The 25,492-nt window shown below is 49.1% G+C and overlaps 1 protein-coding gene and 1 pseudogene across 14 annotated transcripts in view; one reads left to right on the top strand and one right to left on the bottom strand.

The window, feature by feature from the left end:
- The window catches only part of anks1b (ankyrin repeat and sterile alpha motif domain containing 1B), a 1,080,298-nt gene that overhangs the window by 712,904 nt on the left and 341,902 nt on the right, over window positions 1-25,492 (top strand). The gene's annotated exons all lie outside the window — the stretch shown is intronic.
- LOC119973617 lies at window positions 17,979-19,112 on the bottom strand (annotated as a pseudogene).

Raw genomic sequence — 25,492 nt, 5'->3', positions numbered from 1 at the left:
AGGATCCCAAGGGTTCTTACCTTCTTGATCAGTCTCCCATGTGGGACCTTGTCAAAAGCCTTACTGAAGTTCATGTACACTTCATCAACTGCACTGCCCTTATCTACACATCTCGTCATCTCCTCAAAAAATTCAAACATGATCTCCCCTTGACAAAGCTATGCTGCCGTCTTTGATTAAACCTTGCCTCGCCAAGTGGCAATTAATTCTGTCCCTCAGAATTTTTTCCAATAGTTTCCCTACAAGTTAGACTTACAGGCCTATAATTTCCTGGTTCGTCCCTACTTCCCTTCTTGAATAATGGCACCACATTAGCAGTCCTTCAGTCCTCTGGCAATTCACCTGAGGCCAGAGAGGATTTGAAAATGAACATCCGAGCCACTGCAAACAAAATGGGCTTGAAGATTACAGTTGGAAATGTTGAATTCATTGTTGAGCCCGTAAAATACTGACCTCTGCCTTGCAGAGGCTAAACATCAACAGTGCAACACTTCCTCTTTCTTTCCCTGGACCATGACCCCACCAACGAACATCAAGACATTGTTGCTCGGATTGACATTGACATTATCTCCTCTATGGTCCACAACTTCATAGTTTCATCTTCAACTTTCCTCCACTTTCAACGTTCAGAAGGGGCCATTCCCTTCACGACACCATGGTCCACTCTTCTATCGCCCCTAACGTTTCTTTGTACCTGTATCCCAAAATCCACCAAGTTGACTAACCTGGAAGACCCATTGTTTCAATCTGTTCCCCCACCCACTGAACTGATTTCTTCCCACCTCAACATTTTTTTTCTCCCCTTGTCAGTTTTGTCTCTTACCTGCATATTGAGTCTGCTGATGCCCTCCATCACTTCAGTTTCTTGGCCCTTACTGTGTCTCCCCTTTACCATGGACATCTAATCTCTTAACATCCCCATCACGGATTTTCCATTCTTGAAGCGGAGGCCCAACCATTCGCCATTTACCATTATCCTCCTCCACCTGATGAGCTTTTTCTCATATTGAACAACTTCCCCTTCAACTCCACTTACTTCTTCCAAATAAAAGGTGTTGCCATGGTACCTACATGTGTCCTATCAGTACCCACTGGTGTGTGGGATATGAAATGAAATGAAAAATGAAAATCGCTTATTGTCACGAGTAGGCTTCAATGAAGTTACTGCGAAAAGCAAAACATTCCACGTTTCATTCCCACCCAGGTCCTCCTCTAGGCACATCTTTTGTTTCTTTATTTGTCCTATTAGCAACCCTTTGCACCTCATCCTTTGTCATTTAATCTCTCCTGTCTTTTACACTGTTGCACCTTGAAGGAGACAGCACATATTGAGAGACTACTTCATAATTAGAGGTATTAAGTCAAAAGTGGAAGGAGTTATGCCAAGCATTTATAAAGCTCGGGTTTGGCCAAACTAGAGTATTGCATCCTGTAATCCAGGAAGGATGTGAGGGTCACAGAATTTACAGTGCAGAAGGAGGCCATTCGGCCCATTGACTCTGCACTGGCTCTTGGAAAGAGCACCCTACTCAAGCCCACACCCCCACCCTGTCCCCATAACCCAGTAACCCTACCCAACACTCAGGGCAATTTTGGACACTAAGGGCAATTTAGCATGGCCAGTCCACCTAACCTGCACATCTTTGGACTGTGGGAGGAAACTGGAGCACCCGGAGGAAACCCACGCACACACAGAAAACGTGCAGACTCCGCACAGACAGTGACCCAAACTGGGAATCGAACCTGGGACCCTGGAGCTGTGAAACAATTGTGATAACCACTATGCTACCATGCTGCCCATCAGACACCTTCAATTTTCCCACCCGCTGGTACAATGTGAAACAGGTGGGAATCACTACCGATCGCCAAAAATGGAGCCCAGACATGGCCTTGCCTGGGGTTGCAGGCCATTGAAGTCCCTGGGTTGTCAGGGACATGGCTTGAAAATCCCTGGCACTTCCAAGGGGCAGGGCATGAACAAGACAATTGAATGGGGGAGACTGAAGGGAGAGACTGAGATGGGGAGAGGCGGGGTACTGAGGGGGCCCTGAAATGGAGGGGCCTATTGCGATGCCATAATGGGGTGTCGCTCACATGGGTGGGGGTATTGGCTGATGATAGGACTGGGTCGAGGGGCTTTGCCAGTGATTGGGTTGGGGTGGGGGGGGGGGGGGGGGGGGGGGGGGGGGAGAGTGGATTCTGTAGTATTGTTTTAAGATCGGGACACCCTGATCTCTGTGGAACTGGGTTTTTGCTGGCATCTTTAGGTCCACTACACTGCATTCATGGCGCAAGTTACCCCACCCTCCAAAAAAGTGTCTTCAGTGTAGGTGGATTATAAAGAACAAAGGACAAAGAAAAATTACAGCACAGGAACAGGGCCTTTGGCCCTCCAAGCCTGCGCCGATTCGGATCCTCTGTCTAAAACTGTCGCCTATTTTCTAAGGATCTGTATCCCTCTGCTCATGGCCATTCATGTTCTTAAATGTCGCTATCGTGCCCGCCTCTACCACCTCTGCCGGCAACGCTTTTCAGGCACCCACCACCCTCTGCGTAAAGAACTTTCCACGCATATCTCCCTTAAGCTTTTTCCCTCTCACCTTGAACACTTCACCCCTAGTAATTGAGTCCCCCACTCTGGGGAAAAAGCTTCTTGCTATCCACCCTCTCATGATTTTGTAGACCTCAATAAGGTCCCCCCTCAACCTCCGTCTTTCTAATGAAAATAATCCTAACCTACTCATTCTCTCTTCATAGCTAGCTTCCTCCATACCAGGCAATATCTTGGTGAACCTCCTCTGCACCCTCTCTAAAGCACACACATCCTTCTGGTAATATGGCGACCAGAACTGTATGCAGTATTCCAAATGTGGCCGAACCAAAGTCTTATACAACTGTAACATGACCTGCGAACTCTTGTACTCAATATCCCATCCGATGAAGGAAAGCATGCCGTATGCCTTCTTGACCACTCTATCGACCTGCGCGTGGACCTGAACACCCAGATCTCTCTGTACATCAATTTTCCCCAGGGCTTTTTCATTTACCATATAGTTCGCTCTGGAATTGGATCTTCCAAAATGCATCACCTCACGTTTGCTCGGATTGAACGCCATCTGCCATTTCTCCGGCCAACTCTCCAATCTATCTATATTCTGCTGTATTCTCTGACAGTCCCCTTCACTATCTGCTACTCCACCAATCTTAGTGTCATCTGCAAACTTGCTAATCAGACCACCTATATCTTCCTCCAGATCATTTATGTATATCACAAACAACAGTGGTCCCAGCACGGATCCCTATGGAACACAACTGGTCACAGTTCTCCATTTTGAGAAACTCCCTTCCACGACTACTCTCTGTCTCCTGTTGCCCAGCCAGTTCTTTATTCACCTAGCTAGTACACCCTGGGCCCATCAGCCTACCATGGGGCCTTATCAAATGCCTTACTGAAGCCCATGTATGTGACATCTACAGCCCTTCCCTCATCAATTAACTTTGTCACTTCCTCAAAGAATTCGATTAAGTTGGTAAGACATGACCTTTCCTGCACAAAACCATGTTGCCTATCACTAATAAGCCCATTTTCTTCCAAATGGGAATAGATCCTATCCCTCAGTATCTTCTCCAGCATCTTCCCTACCACTGACATCAGGCTCACCGGTCCATAATTACCTAGATTATCCCTGCTGCCTTTCTTAAACAAGGGGACAACATTAGCAATTCTGCAGTCCTAGGGTACCTCACCCGTGTTCAAGGATGCTGCAAAGATATCTGTTAAAGCCCCAGCTATTTCCACTCTCACTTCCCTCAGTAACCTGGGATAGATCCCATCTGGACCTGGGGACTTGTCCACCTTAATGCCTTTTAGAATACCCAAAACATCCTCCCTCCTTATGCCAACTTGACCTAGAGTAATCAAACATCTATCCCTAACCTCAACATCCGTCATGTCCCCCTCCTCGGTGAATACCGATGCAAAGTACTCGTTAAGAATCTCACCCATTTTCTCTGACTCCACGCATAACTTTCCTCCTTTGTCCTTGAGTGGGCCAACCCTTTCTCTAGTTACCATCTTGCTACTTATATATGAATAAAAGGCTTTGGAATTTTCCTTAACCCTGTTTGCTAAAGATATTTCATGATCCCTTTTAGCCCTCTTGATTCCTCGTTTCAGAGGAATTACGATCTGGATCGCGCCAACCCACCCGGTGGGAATCGCACCGCATTTCCTGCTGGAGACCACACTTGGGACTCTTCTGGGAGAATTGCACCCAATATTTTAACAGCAAATCGTATTGACCCCCTGCTTACAAAGATGGGAGGAGGAGGGGGCGGGGGGGGGTTAGCGTACATGACTGACGAATTATTTCAAAAGGAGATTGGATTTGTGGGAAATAAACCTGCAAGGACTGAGTGCATTGTTTTACAGAGAGCTGGTATGGGCTCACTGGAGCTAATGAGCTCCACCTCACAAAATGACCCTGTGATCTTCCCTTTTGTTCTTTTTCCACCCTTGCCCTGTTGCTTGCTGAAAACAATTACAGTTCTGGTGAAAGGCCATCAACCTGAAATATTAAACCTATTTATTAACCCTTCGTCCACAGTTGCTGCATGACCTGCTGGGTATTTTCAACATTTTCTGTCTCAATTTAAGGGCTGTTCACGCTGTCGGAAAATTCCGGCCCCACGCCACGCCACGGGTGTCCCGGTGATGAGGGGTGCAGTCCCATTGACAATGGCGGGACTGGTAGATCCCGCGGGCGGGTAGCCTCCACCGCCGAAAAACACGCGGTAAATCCCACCCATGTTTTCCAGCATCTGAACTGTGCTGTCTTTCACACTTTCCGTTTAAACTCCTGAGGACGGATTTTCAAAGAGCCGGCTGTAAGAGCCCTTTGTATCAATACCTTTGTCATGAATACAGAAAGCTTAAAAAAACCGAAGTAAATACTGTCCAGAAGGAGGGGAATCTGAAAATATTCTCCTTCTTTGGTGTTGCCTATAACTCATGGGATTTTTTTTGTGAGTCATCCAGCTACCCACTCATGAAAGACTGTTTGCGCAAACACTCACAGCAATTGGGATTTTCACTTCTTGTTTTGAGTCCTTTGCCCCCAACCACTTACCTTCCCCATCACATTTCTTTATCACCAAACGAGTTCTAAATCCACTACCCAGTGCCAGTGTTTACAGATGGATGAACAGACAATGTCATAGCTCCCAACTGATCTCATTCTGAAATGAACCCCAGAATCCAAATAATAATAAAAATGTTTTTCTTCAAATATCTGTTCTAAGTTAATTGTCAAATGCAGAAAATTTCTGCATTACAAAATTTGCATGTACTTCGAAGGAATTTGAAGGTTGGCCGAATCATGCCACTGGAATCACTCCCTGCCTGCTTCAGTGGGAGCCTACCAATCCCCTCCTCCTGATCCCCCAGGTGCACCACGAACAACTCGCTCTTGCCCAGGTTGAGCTTATACCCAGAGAAGCCCCCAAATTCACTGAGAATCCTCATCACCTCCGGCATCCCCCCCACCGGGTCCGCCACATACAGCAACAGGTCGTCCGCATAAAGCGACACTCGATGCTCCTCCCCACCCCGCACCAGGCCCCTCCAGTTCCCTAACTCCCTCAACGCCATGGCCAGGGGCTCAGTTGCCAACGCAAGAGCAAGGGGGACAGGGGACACCCCTGTCTCGTCCCCCGGTACAGCCAAAAGTACTCCGACCTCCTCCTATTCGTGGCTACACTCGCCATCGGGGCCTCAAAAAAACCTCACCCAACGGACAAGCCCCTCCCCAAACCCAAACCTTTCCAACACCACCCACAGATACCCCCACTCAACCCTATCAAAGGCCTTCTCCGCATCTATTGCCACCACTATCTCCGCCTCCCCTTCCACAGCCGGCATCATAATGACGTTGAGGAGCCTTCGTATGTTGGTATTCAACTGCCTTCCCTTCACAAACCCTGTCTGGTCCTCGTGAATGACCCCCGGCACATAATCCTCTATTCTTGTGGCTAAGATCTTTGCCAGCAGCTTGGCGTCCCCATTTAGCAGCGAGATCGGCCTATATGACCCACACTGCTGAGGGTCCTTGTCCCGCTTAAGGATCAAGGAAATCAGCGCCCGTGACATAGTTGGGGGCAAAGCCCCCCCCCCCCCCCCCTTGCCTCGTTAAAGGTCCGGACCAACAGGGGGCCCAACAGGTCCGCATACATTTTATAAAATTCGACCGGAAACCCATCCGGCCCCGGCGCCTTCCCCGACTGCATGCTCTCTATCCCTTTAACCAGCTCCTCCAGCTCAATCGGCACCCCTAGTCCCTCCACCTGCCCCTCCTCCACCCTCGGAGATCGCAGCTTGTCCAAGAAGCGCCCCATTTCCCCCCCCCCCCCCCCCACCAGGGGTTCAGACCGGTACAGTTCCCCATAAAAGTCCCTAAAGACCCCATTAACGTCTACCCCCCTCCGCACCACCTTCCCAACTCTATCCGTCACTCCTCCAAACTCCCTGGCCGCGTCTCGCTTTCGGAGCTGGTGTGCCAGCATCCTGCTCGCCTTCTCCCCATATTCATACCCCGCCCCCTGTGCTTTCCTCCACTGAGCTTCCGCCTTTCTGGTAGTCAATAGATCGAACCTGGCCTGAAGGCTTCGCCGCTCCCCCAGCAATCCCTCCTCCGGAGCCTCCGCATATCTCCTGTCCACCCTCACCATCTCCCCCACCAATCTCTCCCTCTCCCTCTGCTCCCCCCTCTCCCTATGGGTTTGGATGGAAATCAACTCGCTTCAGTGCCTCCCAGACCGTCCCCACTCGGACCTCCCCGTTATCGTTGGCCTCAAGGTACCTCTTAATACACCCCCGAACCTTCCCAGCCACCTCCTCGTCGGCCAGTAGCCCCACCACCAAGCGCCAGAGCGGACGCTGGTCCCTCTCCTCCCCCACCAGACGTCCACCCAGTGCGGGGCATGATCCGAAATGGCAATGGCAGAGTATTCAACATCCTCCACCCTCGAAACCAGCCCCCTGCTCAGGACAAAAAAATCAATCCTAGAATAGGCCTTATGCACGTGGGAGAAAAACGAGTACTCCCTGGCCCTTGGCCTCGCAAACCTCCAGGGATCCACCCATCCCATCTGATCCATAAACCCCCTCAACACCTTAGCCGCCGCCGGCCTCCTACCCGTCCGGGACTTGGATCGATCCAATGGGGGATCCAGCACCATGTTGAAGTTCCCCCCAAGATCAGGCCCCCCACCTCCAGGTCCGGAATGCGGCCCAACATGCGCCGCATAAACCCCGCATCGTCCCAATTTGGGGCGTAAACATTCACCAACACCACCCGCTCCCCCTGCAGCTTACCACTCACCATCACATACCTCCCGCCACTGTCAGCCACTACCTTCAACGCCTCAAACGACACCCTCTTTCTCACCAGGATCGCCACCCCCCCGATTCTTCTCAACCAGCCCTGAATGAAGTACTTGGCCCACCCATCCCTTCCTCAGCTGAACCTGGTCCGCCACTTTCAGGTGTGTCTCTTGGAGCATGGCCACATCGCCTTCAGCCCCTTCAGGTGCGCAAACACCCGGGCCCGTTTGACCGGCCCATTCAGCCCCCTCACAGTCCAGGTTATCAGCCGGATCAGAGGGCTCCCTGCCCCCCTCCCCTGCCGACTCACCATAACCCATCACCTGCCCGCCACTGGCCAGCATCCCCGGCTCGGCCTGTTCCCCACGGCGGCAACTCTTCCCCCCCCCCCCCCCCCCCCCCCCCCCCCCCCCCCCGCCCAGCACCCCATACTCCAGCTCCTTCCTGACCATTGCAGCAGCAACCCGGTACCCCTCCTAGTCGTGCCCTCCCCTCCGCAGCACTCCCGTGAGCCTGCTAACTTCTGCTGATCCCGGCGACTCCCGCCACACCTCAGACCCCTCCCCACGTGGGACTACTCCTCCTCCTTCGTGCCCATCAACTGGCCCTCCTCCCCCCCCACCCCCCCCCCCGCTCTTGCGCGGGACAATAACAGCCAGCAAAGGCCCGCGCTTCTTAGCCCCGACCCCGCCCCCCATCATCCCGCAGCGCGGGAAACCAGAGAAAAGCCCGCGCTTTCGCCCTGCCCAACCCCGCCTCCTCTAGGGCAACTCCCATTGCCAGTCCCCACCACCAGCTCCCCGCATTCCCAGTTTACCTCCCTGCCCGAACCCGTCCACCAGACCCATACAAAAAGACACAGACATCGCCCCACCCACCCTAAAGCCAACACACATCCTGCATTAAACAGAGAACCCCCCCCCCCCCCCCCCCCCCCCTCCAGACCAAAAATTAAACACAGTTACATTTTCATACAAAACCCCCATCCTTGACCCTCAGTTTGAGTCCAGTTTCTCGGCCTGCACAAAGGCCCACGCCTCCTCAGGGGACTCAAAATAATGGTGACGGTCCTTGTAGGTGACCCACAGACGCGCCGGCTGCAACATGCCAAACTTCACACTCAGTCTGTGGAGCACCGCCTTTGTCCGGTTGAACCCGGCCCTCCGCTTAGCCACCTCCGCACTCCAGTCCTGGACGATCCGCACCTCCGTGTTCTCCCACTTGCTGCTCCGCTCCCTCTTGGCCCACCGGAGCACGCACTCCCGGTCAATGAACTGATGAAACCGCACCAATACCGCCCGCGGCAGCTCATTCGGCTTGGGCCTCCTAGCCAGTATTCTGTGGGCCCCCTCCAACTCCAGGGGCCCCGGGAAAGACCCAGCTCCCATCAACGAGTTCAGCATAATGACCACATAGGCCACCAGGTCTGACCCCTCCAGCCCCTCCGTGAGGCCCAGGATCCGTAAATTCTTCCACCTTGACTGGTTGTCCAGCTCCTCGAACCGCTCCTGCCACTTTTTATGGAGCGCCTCGTGCATCTCCACCTTCCCCGCGAAGGCCGTGGCCTCATCCTCCCTTGCGGAGGCTTGCTGCTGCAGCTCCCGGATTGCGGCCCCCTGGGCTGTCTGATTCTCCATCAGCTCTCTGGTTGTAGCCTTCAGCGACTCCAGCAGCTCCACCTTAAGCTCCTGGAAGCAGCGCAGAAGAGTCTCCTGCTGCTCCTGCGCCCAGTGCCTCAGCTCCTCGAGGGCTCCGCCGGCCGCCATTTTGTTTCCCTTCCCCCGCTTTTCCAGGGGCGCTGCCACCGCTTTTCTGCTCACCCCACTCCTGGTCCGGACCATAGAACCCTGGGGATCTACTGCAGACCCCTTCCCATGTCGGGAATCATCGAAAAAGCTCCGTTGGGGGCCCTGTAAAGAGCCCCAAAGTCCATTTTTAGCGGGAGCTGCCGAACGTGCGGCTTAGCTCCGCATAGCCGCAACCGGAAGTCCTGGGTCTTCATATATGATTCATGTTAGCACGACACACCGTAATGTTACATGGCACAGAACACTATTGGGTACAGTGTGTGTCTGTGTGTTAGTGTGTGAGAAGATAAGAAAGGATGCCAGCACTGGTAATCTTCGACCGCTCCTTTACGACTAATTCTCTGGACTGCAACCCGAGATGTTTCATTGCATTCTCTGAACAACCTCAGGGCCACGTGTTGAGAGGCCCCCCCCCCGCCCGCCCCCCCTGCCCCCCCGCCCCCCCTGCCCCCCGCCCCCCCCGCCCCCCCCAGCCCCCGCCACCCCCCCCCGCCCCCGCCCCGCCCCCCTGCCCCCCCGCCCCCCGCCCCCCCCGCCCCACCCTGCCCCCCCCGCCCCCCCTCCCAACCCCCCCCGCCCCCCCCCCCAGCCCCCGCCACTTCCCCCCCCGCCCCCCCCCCAGCCCCCGCCACTTCCCCCCCGCCCCCCGCCCACCCCGGCCCCCCCCCCGCCCCGCCCCCCCCGACCCGCCCCCCCCCGCCCCCCCCGCCCGGCCCCATGTGACGGCTCCCCGATTGGTCGAGAGGCTGAGTTAACCCCGCCTCCAGGGCGAGGTATAAATACCCAGTACGCCCGGCGGTCGTCCATTTGCTGTAGTCGACCGCAGGGCTAACATCTAGCTTATTAAAGCCTAACTTTTGTACAGCAACTCGTCTCGCGTTCAATTGATGGTTCATCAAGAAGTCTTTGTAATCTTCAGCATCACAACAGCAAGTTTTTATGAACTATTTGTAACTATTAACATATATACGGTAAAGGGTGCAGGCAAGGAGCTATCTCCATGACTGATTCCTAACGCATCTCTGCTCAACATCATACTGATCTTAGATCTGGGTCATGTGGCTTCTTATATCAGTGTGTGGGCGGTACTGTACTCGGTACCACTTAACCCTGTGTGTGCCAGAACCTTGCACTACACCTCCCCTATGTCTTTAGCCAATGGATATAGAGTTACTTTAGTTTACTTCATGCCATACACTGTTCTAAATCTTATGCATTTACCTCATTGTTACAACTTTCATGCTGTTCCAACATTATTGCTCATATACTATAAGTATTAACAATACTCCTGATTGTTAACAATAACCTATCTCCTCCCCTTTGAGTGCTTGAAGTTAGAAGTTTAGACGATCTGGTGACCTTTTAACCCTTCTAGATCTTATTGCTGTTCTGCTGGATCTGGTAGGCTCTGTTGGTTCTCGTTCTTTCTGTAAGTTTGGAGGTTGAACTGGCATTTAGGTATGTTTTCATTTGTTTCTTCCATTGCTATATGTTTTGCCATTCCTTGTCAGTTTGACTATTTGCCGATCCATGGTTGCTGTCACGTTTGACGGTTTGTTGCAGGGTGGATGGACATGGTATTCATCTCCTTGCTGCTGCTTTTCTTTCTTTTTCCATGTGGGCCACCTGGAAGCTCCATAAAATGGAGTGCCTGCAGTCTTTGCCAGCAGTCTTTGATCCATGGTTCCTTGTCAGACAGGACTAATCCACTGGCAGCTGAATCTAATTTTAAAAGGTGTTGTTGACCATTTACCAGGATGTCAGCATTCCAATATGAAGAACCACAATCTCTAACTTCACCCAAGAAGCATGGCTGTGTTTGTTCTGGGTCTTCAGTCCCAACTTTGTGGATTACCTTAGGGCTATCTGTGTGGGACTGGGTTTTGACTTGAACAGTTTGCTAAAGTGTCCCAAGCTGTTATACTGGAGGCATTGGGCTGTCCTCACAGAACACTGATCTCTCCTGGAGGGTGCTTCGCATTACAGCACTGGCAAGGTCACTCCGATGGCTGGTTTGGGAATTACTTCCCCTGACTTGGATTATCCCTGTGTCTTTGAGACCTGTTCACCTCAACTGAGGGTTGGCTTCTGCCCCATGTTGTATTCTTTCCCCGTATGAATGTCCTGTGTTGCTCATGTAACTCAGAGAGTCATCCTATCTGGGTTGCTTTGTCAAAGTTAAGATCATTTTTAACTTGGAGGAGTTCAGAGAGTGGATCATCTGCCACACCCACCATGATTCTGTCTTTGATTAGTTCAATCATTAAATCACTATAGTCACACCCCTCTGTCATCCGATAGAGATTATTTACAAAGGAACTAACAGGCTCCACAGGCAGCTGGACTCCCGGATTGAATTTAACTCTTTCCAATATTTTATTGGATCTCAAGTTGAAATAAAAGTCAAAGGATTTTAGAACTTCCTCAAATTTGATTGATAACTTATTAATATCCCGTCATACAATGTTGTCACCTGTAATTGGCCCAACTGAGTAAAGAAGTGTATTCGCCAGTTTCTGTTTTGATTATTTTGTTTCAACCTGAAGCAAAGCTGTATCTTAAAAATCTTTTCCTCCAATTGTATCTGGTCTGGGCCACGAGGTGAGTCTCAGAAGAGCTGGAAGTGTGGAATTATGATTCCTGTTGAAGATCTATAAAGTGTGGGTACAGCTTTAAGAGCTTACAGGTGTCCTAGATGGTGATGTCTTTCACTGCAAAACAGTGGATTTCCCGCACTTGATGATTTAGGTGGGTTTGCAAAATGGTAGCAGCTTGCTTCGGGAAGAAGAATTTTCAACAATGGATGTGTGGGTTGGAAGTCTGGCAATTTAATTTATTCAGTGATGTAGCATTGCAAGTAGCAAGGCGTTTAATTAACCACAGGCTTTCTGCTTAAGGATGCAGATGATCGCAAAGTTCCCCAGGGAACGTGTTGATGGGTGGCATGGTGGCACAGTGGTTAGCACTGCTGTCTCACAGCACCACTGGCCCGGGTTCAATTCCGACCTTGTGTGGCTGCCTGTGTGGAGTTTGCATGTTCTCCCCATGTCTTCCTGTGTTTCCTGTGGGTGGACATAGGCAGGGCGTTCTTTCAGAGGGCTGCTGCAAGCTTGATGGGCTGAATGGCCTCGTCTGTACTGTAGGGATTCTATGGTTGAATGAGTTAATTAAATTTTTTTTTCTTTTCACTTCAGAGGCCTCGTGTTGAGGTTTGTAGTCGGGATCAGGATTAGTGGCTGGTTTTTTTCAAATGGCAATTCTGACTGAAATTAGCAAAGGGGGCTTCTCAGCACTGGCTGCAGCCTGTAAATTATATAGATTAAGCTCACCCTTGCAGGCTGTGAACTCTGCAGACTTTCAAGGGAGATTTCATGGAGTCTTCTGTTGCAGTCAAGGCCTTCACCTTTCAGGCTGCTTTATCTGAAGCTTTTTCTTACAAATGTTCTCAGCATCTGTAGCTTCAGCTGGGAGCTTCTTTCAGTTCAGAATCCAATGAAACTTCTCTTTTTCAGAATTTTAATGTGGTTGAGAGTCTTTTGATCCTGAGCAGTCACCATGTTGCAATGGTGTTGGTTGTAGAATGTGTATTTTAAAGAAGTCTTTGTAGTCGTCAGTATGTTAACAGCAATTCTTTACTAACTACTTGAAATAAAGTCTGTACATACTGTAAAGGGTGCGGCAAGGAGCTCGCTCCATGTCAAAGGCTTAACATGTCTCTGCCCAACACCACACTGACCCTAGGTCTGAGTCATGCGCCTTCTTACATCACTGTGTGGGTGGCACTGTACACAGTCCCACATTAACCTTGTACTTACCAGATCCTTAGACTACAACATCCAAGTTCCTGCTTTACTTCCCAACATATGTGTGTGTGTATGAACATAGAGCACCCATTTATTTTCTCAGAACCAAGTTTTCCAAAACTTGTATGGCAATTATTGCTTATTTCAATATCATGGGCAATTAGACATGGATGTGTAAATATGAAAGTGCTGAGAGGCAATTTGCCTTCTTTACGAGCTGTTGAGTAAGCCTTCACAAGTTTGGAAGTGAACATTTTGTGGCATGTATTTTGTGCCTGAAAACTTTTTTATTCGGTGATATATTGTGGTTTTTCTAGCAAGGCCAGCATTTATTATCCATATCTAATTTCCCTTCAGAAGGCAGCGCTGAGTTGCCTTGAGCCATTGCAGATCACCTGGTGTCTGCACATCCCCCACGCTGTTAGGAAGGGAGTTCCAGAATTTTGATTTTGCAACAATGAAGGAACAGTGATATATTTCCAAGTCAGGGTAGTGCATGACTTGGCAAGGAATTTGCAGGTGAATGTGTCCCCATGTACCCGCTGGCGTTGTCCTTCTAGGTGGGAGCGATTGGGAGTTTCTAAGGTGCTGTTGAAGGAACCTTGGTGAGTTGGTGCAATGCAGCTTGTAGATGGTACACACTGCTACCACTGTGCACTAGCAGAAGAAAGAATGAATTTCTTTTTTTTGTGTGAATAATTAACTGGATTTAACTTCAGATATTTGAGACTTGCAGTGACATTTCTGTGTCAAATTCAAAACTACAGTCAGATAGGATATTAAAAAGTATAAAACAAAAATTCTTAACATGTACAAGTAGTCAATCAACATCTGAACGAAAGAGTAATATTGTCGGTAGAATCCTGATGGAAGAACTGAGGGTCTAACTCAAAATGTTTAACAACTACAGCAACAAACATACATGTAGATAGCAATCACCTTTCCACTTCAGACGCTGATTAACTGGGTGTGCATTTTCAATTACATAAGAACATAGGGCGCGATTCTCTGCAAATGCGGCGAGTCGTAAAGGCTGCCGTGAAACTGGCCGTGTTTCACGGCAGCCTCCCCGCCCCCTCCCGAGACCCGATTCTCCCCCCCGGGCGGGGCTAGGAGCGCGGCCCCGTGAAGCACAGCATCGCGGGCTTAGCGACGGTCGCTAAGCCCGCGCGCCAAGCGTCACGGCGGCTGACATGCACGATGACGTCAGCCGCGCATGCGCGGGTTGGACGGCTCCAACCCGCGCTTGCGCGGATGACGTCATCACGCATATGCGTCAAACCCGCGCATGCGCGGGCCGTCATGCCCCTCAGCCGCCCCGCGGACTGATCATGCGGGGCGGCGGAGGAAGAAATAGTGCGCGGGTATCGGACCCGCTGCCCGCGATCGGTGCCCACCGATTGCAGGCCCATGCCACCCTTGGCACGGCCGTGGTGCAGCCGTGCCAATCGGTGCCATGGTTGTCCGGGACAGCACTTTGTGGCCGTTTTCACGAACGGTGAGAGCAGGTGTGTTTGCATTCATGAAAACGGCCGTAAAGGCCTGGGAACTCGTCCCATCGGCTAGGGGAGAATCGCTGTTCGCCGTAAAAAATGGCGAGCAGCGATTCGTGTCGTGGAGGGGGGAGAATAGCGGGAGGGCGGGAAAAATGTTGGGAAGGTCCTCCCGCTATTCTCCGACCCGTCACGGGCAGCGGAGAATCGTGCCCATAAGAACTAGGAGCAGGAGTAGGCCACCTGGCCCCTCGAGCCTGCTCCACCATTCAATTAGATCATGGCTGATCTTTTGTGGACTCAGCTCCACTTTCCAGCCTGAACACCATAACCCTTGATCCCTTTATTCTTCAAAAAACTAACTATCTCTATCTTAAAAACATTTAATGAAGGAGTCTCAACTGCTTCACTGGGCAAGGAATTCCATAAATTCCTTTGGGTGAAGAGGTTCCTCCTAAACTTAGTCCTAAATCTACTTCCCCTTATTTTGAGGCTATGCCCCCTAGTTCTGCTTTCACCCACCAATGGAAACAACCTGCCCGCATCTATCCTATCTATTCCCTTCATAATTTTATATGTTTCTGTTAGATCCACCCTCATCCTTCTAAATTCCAACGAGTACAGTCCCAGTCTTCTCAACCTCTCCTCGTAATCCAACCCCTTCAGCTCTGGGATTAACCTAGGGAAACTCCTCTGCACAACCTCCAGCGCCAGTATGTCCTTGCTCAGGTAAGGAGACCAAAACTGAACACAATACTCCAGGTGTAGCTTCACTAACACCTTATACAATTGCAGCATAACCTCCCTAGTGGTAAACTCCATCCCTCCAGCAATGAAGGACAAAATTCCATTTGCCTTCTTAATCACATGTTGCACCTGTAAACCAACTTTTTGCAACTCATGCACTAGCACACCCAGGTCTCTCTGCACAGCAGCATGTTTTAATATTTTATCATTTCAATAATAATCCCTTTTGCTGTTATTCCTACCAAAATGGATAACCTCACATTTGTCAACATTGTATTCCATCTGCCAGACCCTAGCCCATTTACTTAACCTATCCGAATCCCTCAGCAGACTTCCGGTATCCTCTGCACTTTTTGCTTTACCACTCATCTTAGCGTCGTCTGCAAACTTGGGCACATTGCCCTTGGTCCCCAACTCCAAATCATCTATGTAAATTGTGAACAATTGTGGGCCCAACACTGATCCCTGAGGGACACCACTAGCTACTGATTGCCAACCAGAGAAACACCCATTAATCCCCACTCTTTGCTTTCTATTAATTCACCAATCCTCTATCCATGCTACTACTTTACCCTTAATGCCATGCATCTTTATCTTATGCAGCAACCTTCTGTGTGGCACCTTGTCAAAGGCTTTCTGGAAATCCAGATATACCACATCCATTGGCTCCCCATTATCTATCGCACTGGTAATGTCCTCAAAAAATTCCACTAAATTAGTTGGGCACGACCTGCCCTTTATGAACCCATGCTGCGTCTGCCCAATGGGACAATTTCCATCCAGATGCCTCGCTATTTCTTCCTTGATGATAGATTCCAGCATCTTCCCTCCTACTGAAGTTAAACTCACTGGCCTATAATTACCCGCTCTCTGCCTACCTCCTTTTTAAAACAGTGGTGTCATGTTTGGTGATTTCCAATCCGCTTGGACCAACCCAAAGACTAGTGAATTTTGGTAAATTATCACTAGTGCATTTGCAATTTCCCTAGCCATCTCTTTTAGCACTCTGGGATGCATTCCATCAGGGCCAGGAGACTTGTCCACCTTTAGCCCCATTAACTTGCCCATCACTACCTCCTTAGTGATAGCAATCATCTCAAGGTCCTCACCTGTCATAGCCTCATTTGTATCAGTCACTGGCATGTTATTTGTGTCTTCGACTGTGAAGACCAACCCAAAAAACCTGTTCAGTTCCTCAGCCATTTCCTCATCTCCCATTATTAAATCTCCCTTCTCATCCTCTAAAGGACGAATATTTACCTTAGCCACTCTTTTTTGTTTTATATATTTGTAGAAACATTTACTCTCTGTTTTTATATTCTGAGCAAGTTTACTCTCATAATCTATCTTACTCTTCTTTATAGCTTTTTTAGTAGCTTTCTGTTGCCCCCTAAAGATTTCCCAGTCCTCTAGTCTCCCACTAATCTTTGCCACTTTGTATGTTTTTTCCTTCAATTTGATACTCTCCCTTATTACTTTAGATATCCACGGTCGATTTTCCCTTTTTCGACCATCCTTCCTTTTTGTTGGGATAAACCTTTGCTGAGCACTGAAAAATCGCTTGGAAGGTTCTCCACTGTTCCTCAACTGTTTCACTGTAAAGTCTTTGCTCCCAGTCTATCTTAGCTAGCTCTTCTCTCATCCCATTGTAATCTCCTTTGTTTAAGCACAAAACACTAGTGTTTGATTTTACCTTCTTACACTCCATCTGTAGTTTAAATTCCACCATATTGTGATCGCTCCTTCCGAGAGGATCCCTAACTATGAGATCATTAATCAATCCTGTCTCATTACACAGGACCAGATCTAGACCGCTTGTTCCCTCGTAGGTTCCATTACATACTGTTCTAGGAAACTATTGCGGATACATTCTATAAACTCCTCCTCAAGGCTGCCTTGACCGACCTGGTTAGACCAATCGACATGTAGATTAAAATGCCCATGCTGTACCATTTCTACATGCATCAGTTATTTCTTTGTTTATTGCCTGCCCCACCATAATGTTACTATTTGGTGGCCTATAGACTACTCCTATCAGTGACTTTTTCGCCTTACTATTCCTGATTTCCACCCAAATGGATTCAACCTTATCCTCCATAGCACCGATGTCATCCCTTACTATTGCCCAGATGTCATCCTTAGATAACAGAGCTATACTACCTCCCTTACCATCCACTCTGTCCTTCTGAATAGTTTGATACCCTCGGGTATTTAACTCCCAGTCTTGACCAGCCTTTAACCAGGTTTCAGTAATGGCCACTAAATAATAGTCATGATTCTTGGTTACATTTTTCCAGAATTTGCACTTTTTAAAAAATGTTAGAAATTTAGATGTTTGTGCACAAATTCTTACTTATCCAACCCATTATCATAGGAATTGTGACTGCAGAGCATCCAACAACCAGAGCACAAACCATGTAACGTTTCAGTAATTATTTCAAATTACCAGTCACAAAGCACTTGTTTGGCAATTGCACAAAATGTGGCAGCTGAAGAATTTGCAACATCAGCACATACGTGAGAAATGTGAATGACACCATGATCTGAAATTGTATTGATCCACTTCCAGTAATTTACATTGTCTCCATTATGACTAACTATCCAGGGGGAAATCACAATGTCCAGTTAGGAGACGAGCAATATTTGTTGTATTCCATTGATGCGGTACGATTGCAGCAATAATAAAGTGGTATATAAGGATTTTAGTAATTTGTCATTGATCAGCTTAAGATTGTTCTGTTTCCATCTTGCTCCAACTTTCCCATCGCAGTGTGTGCAAATCCAACTGTTCTCAGGCATTAAGGAGGAAGTTGCAAGGCCAGGGTCTCATCCTTCTTCTTGAAGTACTGTTTGAAGTGTTCTCTGGCATATCTCAGGAAATCAAACTTAATGATGGAATATCCTGCCTGCCCAGAGGCCCCAGGAAAAGTGTGAAGCCAAAGTAGATTTGTTCACTTGTACGTAGAGCTTCAACACTTCCAGATCAGTGACCACTGGTTCACAGCCGGTACATTCGTCATATGCCCGCAGGTAGGACGTGAGCCACTCCACCTGTATTTCCTTAGGTGGGTACGTGCTGTAGTCCAACTCGCTTACCTCTGCAAATTGATTAAAGTGGTTTCCGATATCGTATGCTTGGTAATTGTAACCACTGTATTCATAATCAGTGAATTTTACAAGTCCTTGTGTTTCAATGTAGATTATATCCTTGCACAGTAGATCATTATGGCACAGGACCACGGGGGATTTAAATTGGGAAAGGTGTTCTTTGAGTACTTTGATTTCACTGACAAGTATGTCAAAAGTTGGCAGGTCATTCATTTCCACGGAACTCACATGTGATGTTGGCGTAGGCAGGCTGGTATTCAGCAAAGTCAGGTATTTGGAGAGAGTCTTCCAAAGGACAGGTTCCATAGGGTAGCAATTATCAGTTTGAACAGAATGAAAGTGGGCAATTTCCTTGGCTACAAGCCTGAAAATGGAAGGCTCCCGGAGCAGCCACATGTTTAAGACTGTTCCTCTGATGAATTTGTAGCATATTCCATTCTGAAAAGTACAGTAAAGATCCAGAGCACAGCGGTGAGCGTGAAGAACCTGAAAGTATTCAACCTCATTGCTGTGGTCTACAAAAAGTTCTGTCACGTTGCCATATATTCTTACTAGTACAACATCTTCCATAGCTTGGTCCACATGGCAACCACATGATAAGTTTGTTTGTGATTCCATCAGTGAAAGTCTTCAACTTAACTTCCCTCGGTTGACAAAATGGTCGCAGTTCCTTCAGGAGAGCTTCAATTCCATTTCTCGGCTCCTTCTCGTCCACGAAGATGTCGAGATGTTTGGTTCCAGTGGCCGAGCCGGCTGCAGCCGGGCACTCCATGCTCTCCAAGCAAGCACTGGCTTGCAATTGGAGCGCCGTCTGTGCCTGTGATTGCAGCAGGAAGCTGGCCACTGACCTGGACAAGTGGCAGCCGGCACTCTGAAAGAACAAATTTCTAAGGTGGTGAATTGGGTGCCAGTTAAATGGGTTACTTGGTCCTGGATGGTGTTATGATTCTTGTGTATTGTTGGAGGTGCATGCATCTAAGCAAATCCTGAATGTTACTTTCAGAAGGTTGACAATCTTTGGGGAATCAGAAGATAAGTTACTTGTCACAGAATATATCGACTCTGATGGACTCTAATCAACGGATGGTCTCAGTTAATTTTCTGTTGAATGATAACCGCCCAGAATATTGATGGTGGGTTGGGGAATTCAGCGATAGCCATTGCCTGGCACCTGTGTGGTGCAAATATTATTTACCTCTTATCAGCCCAAGTCTGAATGTTGTCTAGGTTTTGCTGCATACAGGACCATCTGCTTCAGCATTGGAGAAGTTGCAAATGGTATTTAGCTCTATGCAATCATCAGCATATATCTCCTCTTCTAACCTGACAATAGAGGAAAGTTATTATGAATCAACTGAAGTTATTTTGGTCTAGGTCATGTGTTCCTATAACTGCCCCTCACAGCTCCGAGGTCAGTAGACCATCCGACATAACCATTTCTGTCGTCTCAATTTGGAGTGGCGTGTTTGAGCGCCATTAGAACATAGAACATAGAACAGTACAGCACAGAACAGGCCCTTCGGCCCTCAATGTTGTGCCGAGCCATGATCACCCTACTCAAACCCACGTATCCACCCTATACCCGTACCCCAACAACTCCCCCCCTTAACCTTACTTTTTAGGACACTACGGGCAATTTAGCATGGCCAATCCACCTAACCCGCACATCTTTGGACTGTGGGAGGAAACCGGAGCACACGGAGGAAACCCACGCACACAGGGGGAGGACGTGCAGACTCCGCACAGACAGTGACCCAGCCGGGAATCGAACCTGGGACCCTGGAGCTGTGAAGCATTTATGCTAACCACCATGCTACCCTGCTGCCCCTGCAGCCCCTTGCAGTGCTGCCCGTACTGCAAGGGGACAAGTACATAACTCCCATCAGGAACGCTTTACCTTTGCGATTCCTCAACTCTACCCACAGAGATTCTATGCCTTCTGATCCTCTATCGCTTCTTGCTATTGATTTAATTTCATTTCTGACTAACAATGCAACCCCGCCCCCTTTGCCCATCTGCCTGTCCTTTCGATAGGACACATATCCTTGGTTGTTTAGATTCCAGCCCTGATCCCCTTGCAGCCACATCTCTGTGATAACCACAACATTGTACCGGCCAATTTCGATGTGCGCAACATGCTCACTTACCTTGTTCCATACACTGTGTGCATTTAGGTACAACACACTCAATCCTGCACTGACCACCTCCCTTCTCATATTTGTCACCTTTTTTGCTCTGCCTGAAGTTAGATTCCTGCCACCTTCTATACTCTATGTTCTAATACATGTTCGGACACTTTACTAATCTCTCCTTAGCCCTCAGCCCCTTTAACCGTTTAAAATCCTCATTATTAACCTGCACTTCTACCTTCTCCTTTAACTTTGATTTTCTAATTCTCCATACAACTGAACCCTCTCCACCCACTGTTTAGTTTGAAGCCCTATCTACAGCTCTAGTTTTGCAGGTTAGGTGGATTGACCATGATAAATTGCCCTTAGTGACCAAAAAGGTTAGGAGGGGCTATTGAGTTACGGGGATAGGGTGGAAGTGAGGGCTTACGTGGGTTGGTGCAGACTAGATGGGCCAAATGGCCTTCTTCTGCACTGTATGTTCTATGATTCGCCAGGACTCTGGTCCCAGCATGATCCAGATGAAGATCGTCCCATCAGAACAGGTCCCCTCTTCCCCAGCACTGGTGTCAATTTCCCATGAATTCAAACCCATTTCACCCACATCAACTTTGAACCACACATTTACCTCCTTCATCTTCTGGATCCTGTGCAATTAGCTCGTGGCTCAGGTAGAAACCCAGAGATTATTCCTGTAATAACCTGCACAGGTCTCATCCAGCTGGGGATGATTTTTCCCCATTTTCAATTGGACTGAGTTAACCCAGCACCAATGTGATAAAGCCAGGAGAGTCTTACGAGCTTCTTAAAAGTCCTTTATTTCAGCAACAGCATCATACGTGCACAAGTCCTGGTTACCTTTCACCGGGTCCTCATTCCTTTTTAGCTGGCTCTACAGCTGCCGGCCTTTTCTGCTAGTGCTGAGTTAACTCAGTCCAATTGAACACAGGGAACAATCATCGCCAGCTGGATGAGTCCTGTGCAGGTTACTACAATTTCCTTTTTAGTTCTGCCTTTTAATTTAGCCCCTACCTGTTCATATTCCCTTAGCAGAACCTCTGCCCTTCTTCTACCTATGTCGTTGGTACCTACGTGGACCACGACAACTGAATCTTTACCCTCCCACTGCATGTTCCTCTGCAGCCCAGATGAGATATCCTAAATCTGGGCAACAGGCAGGCAACACAAACTTCAGGATTCTCAATCCTCCACACAGAGAACAGAGTTAATGCCCCGAAATATACTATCACCAATTATGGCTACATTTCTTTTCTCTCCCCCCCACTTGAACAGCTTTCTATGCCAGGGTGCTGTGGTCAGGTTGCTCATTGTCCCTGCAGCAATCGTACCCGCCACACAGGGAACAAGAATCTCGAACCTGTTGGACAGGGACAAGAGCTGAAGCTCCTTCAACCCTACCTCCTGGATCCCTCTACCTGCCTCACTCGCAGCCACACACTCCTGTCCCTGACCACTGGCCGAATTCAAGGTATTTAATCTAAGGGGTGTGACTGTCTCCTGAAACACAGCGTCCAGGTACCTCTTCCCCCTCCCTGATGAGTTGCAACACCCCAAGATCAGAATCCAGCTCATCAAGTCTGAGCCAAAGTTCCTCGAGCAACCAACACTTACTACAGACGGTACTGGGAACCACAATGGGGTCCACCCGCTATGAGCAATGGTCCCTGGAGATTGCAGGGTTGACTGAGGAGAGAACAGTCACTGACAGCAAGGTTGACCTGCGCCACCGAGGTGAGCATCCACTGCCCTTTATCCAAATGACCTGTCTTAAGTGAGTTGTTCATGTCAGTCAAAATGACCCTTCCCTCTCACTGACCACATGTCCATTATCTCGCAAGATCTCCATCTTTTGGGGCTGGGCCACCCGGTGTCCCCCCCCCCCCCCCCCCCCCCCCCCCCCCCCCGAACACCCCCCCCCCCCCCCCGCCCTCGCCACCCAAGAGACCACCTCTGAGATCTCCGAGGAGAACCACACAGTTGCTGATGCACAGCAGTTGGAAGCAGGAATATCAAAGTAAGTCAACAGTCGGTGAGTCTGCTGGATCCCAGGACGCTGCCAAGTCCCAATCAGATGCTGGACCTCTGGGCAAGGTTTTCCTAGAACTGATGCAGATGCTAGGACACAGCCATGAGATTCAGGAGGGATGTCGGCAACATTCCAGCGAGTGCAGAGCTGTTTGGAGGAATCCCAAAGGCAACAGGAGCAGGAGATGATGCCAACAATGTGTGGCACCAAGGCCAATACTGCTAGGGTGGTAACTGCGGTTGAAAGCCTGGACCATGGACTCAGCATCGACACCATGGTCCAGACAACGTGGAGGTGCCAGGGCTGACTGCGTCATCGGCCTCTGGAACTCATTCCAGCTGCTCCTCCGATCCATGAAGACCCCCTGGGCACTACGGGCACCATCAGGGAGGAGGAGGTACTGGAGGCCATCCCGGTGCCTGGCACCAAGGAGCAGGTCTCTAACTCTTCTGAATTCCCCCTCCTCACACTGGAGCATCTCAAGGACAGTGGGCAGAGCAGGGTGGCACGGCGATGCCGGTGACACTATTAAGTCAGCTGGGGTCCTCTCACTCCCGGTGTTCCAGAGGACATCCACCACAGGCATCAAAGGACACAGGGTGAAAAAAGTGCCTCCCCCTCGGATGTGCATCCTGAGGACAAACCTAAATGTAGCAGTAGGCCACATAAGATCAAGAAGACTGAGGAATTCTGAGTGGGCACTAGACCAGGGAAGTGCACATCCTCGCCCCCTTCTCATAGGACGAGGCTTTGTCTGTCAGCTCATTCCCTCCACCCTATTCCCCTTCTTCCCCATTCACCTCCTTCGCCCATTCCCCTTCTTGCTCATTTCCCTCCTTCCATTCCTCTCCGTCCCCGCCATTCCCCTCTTTCCCCAGCTAATCCTTTCCTTCCCCCATTCTCCTCCTTTGCCCCATTGCTCTCCTTCCTCATTCCCATCTTCCTCCCCCCATTCCCCAACCCTTCCACACCCCTCCCCCCCTCTCCCTGACAACCCTGTTCCACTCTCCAAGGGTCTGTGTAACATCACCCCAGGGTGATGGGCCTGTGTTGACACTGTCAGCGGGTCAATATACAAGGCAGGAGAGTGATAATCACTCGCTGTGAGGTAAGCTGTGTTGGGTTATGGGTATAGGTTGGATACGTGGGTTTGAGTAGGGTGATCATTGCTCGGCACAACATCGAGGGCCGAAGGACCTGTTCTGTGCTGTACTGTTCTATATTCTATTTTCTATTTAAATAATTGGTGGTGCAACTTGAATCATAAAATCGTACAATGTTCACAAGACACAAAGTGGCCATTTGATCCATTGTTCTCTGAAACACCAACTCACTGAGTCCCACTCACCTACCTTTCCCCGTAGACCTGCAAATCTTTCCTCTTCAGAAAGTTCCCCAATTCTCTTGTGAAAGCCCCTGTCGAACCAGCCTCCACCCCATTCTCAGACAGTGCATTCCAGACCCTAATCACACGCTGCATCTAAACATTTGTCCTCAATCACCTTCACTTCTTTTGCCAGACACCTCAAATCATTGTCTTCTGGTTCTCGATCCATCTGCCATCGTGAACTGCTTCTCCCTATCATGATCCCTCATGATTTTGAACACCTCCATCAAATCTCCTCTTAATCTTCTCTTCACCAAGGTGAGCATTCCCAGCTTCTCCAATTTATCAACAAAATTGAAGTTCCTGATCCCTGGGCCCATTCAACGGAATCTTTCCTGTACCCTCTCCAATGTCTTCAGATCTATCCTCAAGCACGATATCCAATAATGGTTGCAATACGCCAGTTCGGATCAAACTAGTGTTTCCTATAGGTTCAACACAACTTCCTTGCTTTTGCACTCCATGCTTCTAATCATAAAGTCCAGGATCCTCCAAAATATATCATCCACTTTCTCAACCTACCATGTCACTTCAATGATGTATGCACATATACTCCACATCCCTGTGCTCCTGCGTGTCCTTTTTAAAAATATTTTTATTCTCCTCCTTTTTCATATTCTCTCCCCAATTTACACCCAACAATAAACAATAATCAGTAACAAATGTAATGGCAATCCCCATACCAATAACAATGATCCCGTCCTCCCACCAAACCCCAAACATTAGCCCACATGTTAACATAGCAATCAGGAGTCACCATTACCACATACAGTCCCTCTCCCCCCAACCCTCCTCCCACCCTAATGTTCGATGTAATCCAATTCTCGAAAGTGCATAATGAGTAGCGCCCATGAATTGTAGAACCCTTGGAAAATAGGGGACAGGTTTAGATAAAGGATCTGGATCAGCGCAGGCTGGGAGGGCCGAAGGGCCTGTTCCTGTGCTGTAATTTTCTTTGTTCTTTGTTCTAACCCCTCCATCCTTCCCCTCAGTTCAAATTCTTAACGCTTGACCTTTTCAAGCGTTAAGAATTCCAACAGGTCCCCTCGCCACGCCAGGACACAGGGTGGAGAGGTTGCTTTCCATCCCAACAGGATCTGTCTTTGGGCGATCAACGAGGCAAAGGCTACAACATCTGCCTCCGTCCCCGTTTCCAACTCTGGCTGGTCGGACACCTCGACTATGGCCTCCCGAGGGCCCGGATCCAATTTCACGTGCACCACTTTTGAGGTTACCCGAAAAACCTCCTTCCAGTAATCCTCCAGCTTTGGACAGGACCAAAATATATGAACGTGGTTTGCGGCACCCCCCTGCAACGTTCACACCTGCGCGTCCTTTACAAATGTACCCTTTATTGCTTTTCTGCTTTTTCCCTCCCAAAATGAACCACTTCACACTTAAATTTCATCAGCCGCATGTCCACCCATTCCACCTGCCTGTCTACGTCCACAAGGTTTGGCACTATATTCTTCCCAGATAACAAAACTTCCAAGTTTTGAGTCATGTGCAAATGTTGAAAAACTGCCCTGCGCAACCAGATCTAAATCGGTCATTAATTTATATCCATGTTACATAACTAATGGTCAAAG

This window comes from Scyliorhinus canicula, chromosome 11 (genome assembly GCF_902713615.1).
Source record: "Scyliorhinus canicula chromosome 11, sScyCan1.1, whole genome shotgun sequence".
Classification (NCBI taxonomy): domain Eukaryota; kingdom Metazoa; phylum Chordata; class Chondrichthyes; order Carcharhiniformes; family Scyliorhinidae; genus Scyliorhinus; species Scyliorhinus canicula.
The sequence above is the reverse complement of the archived record's forward strand: the minus strand, read 5'-3'. Positions and strand labels throughout refer to the sequence as shown.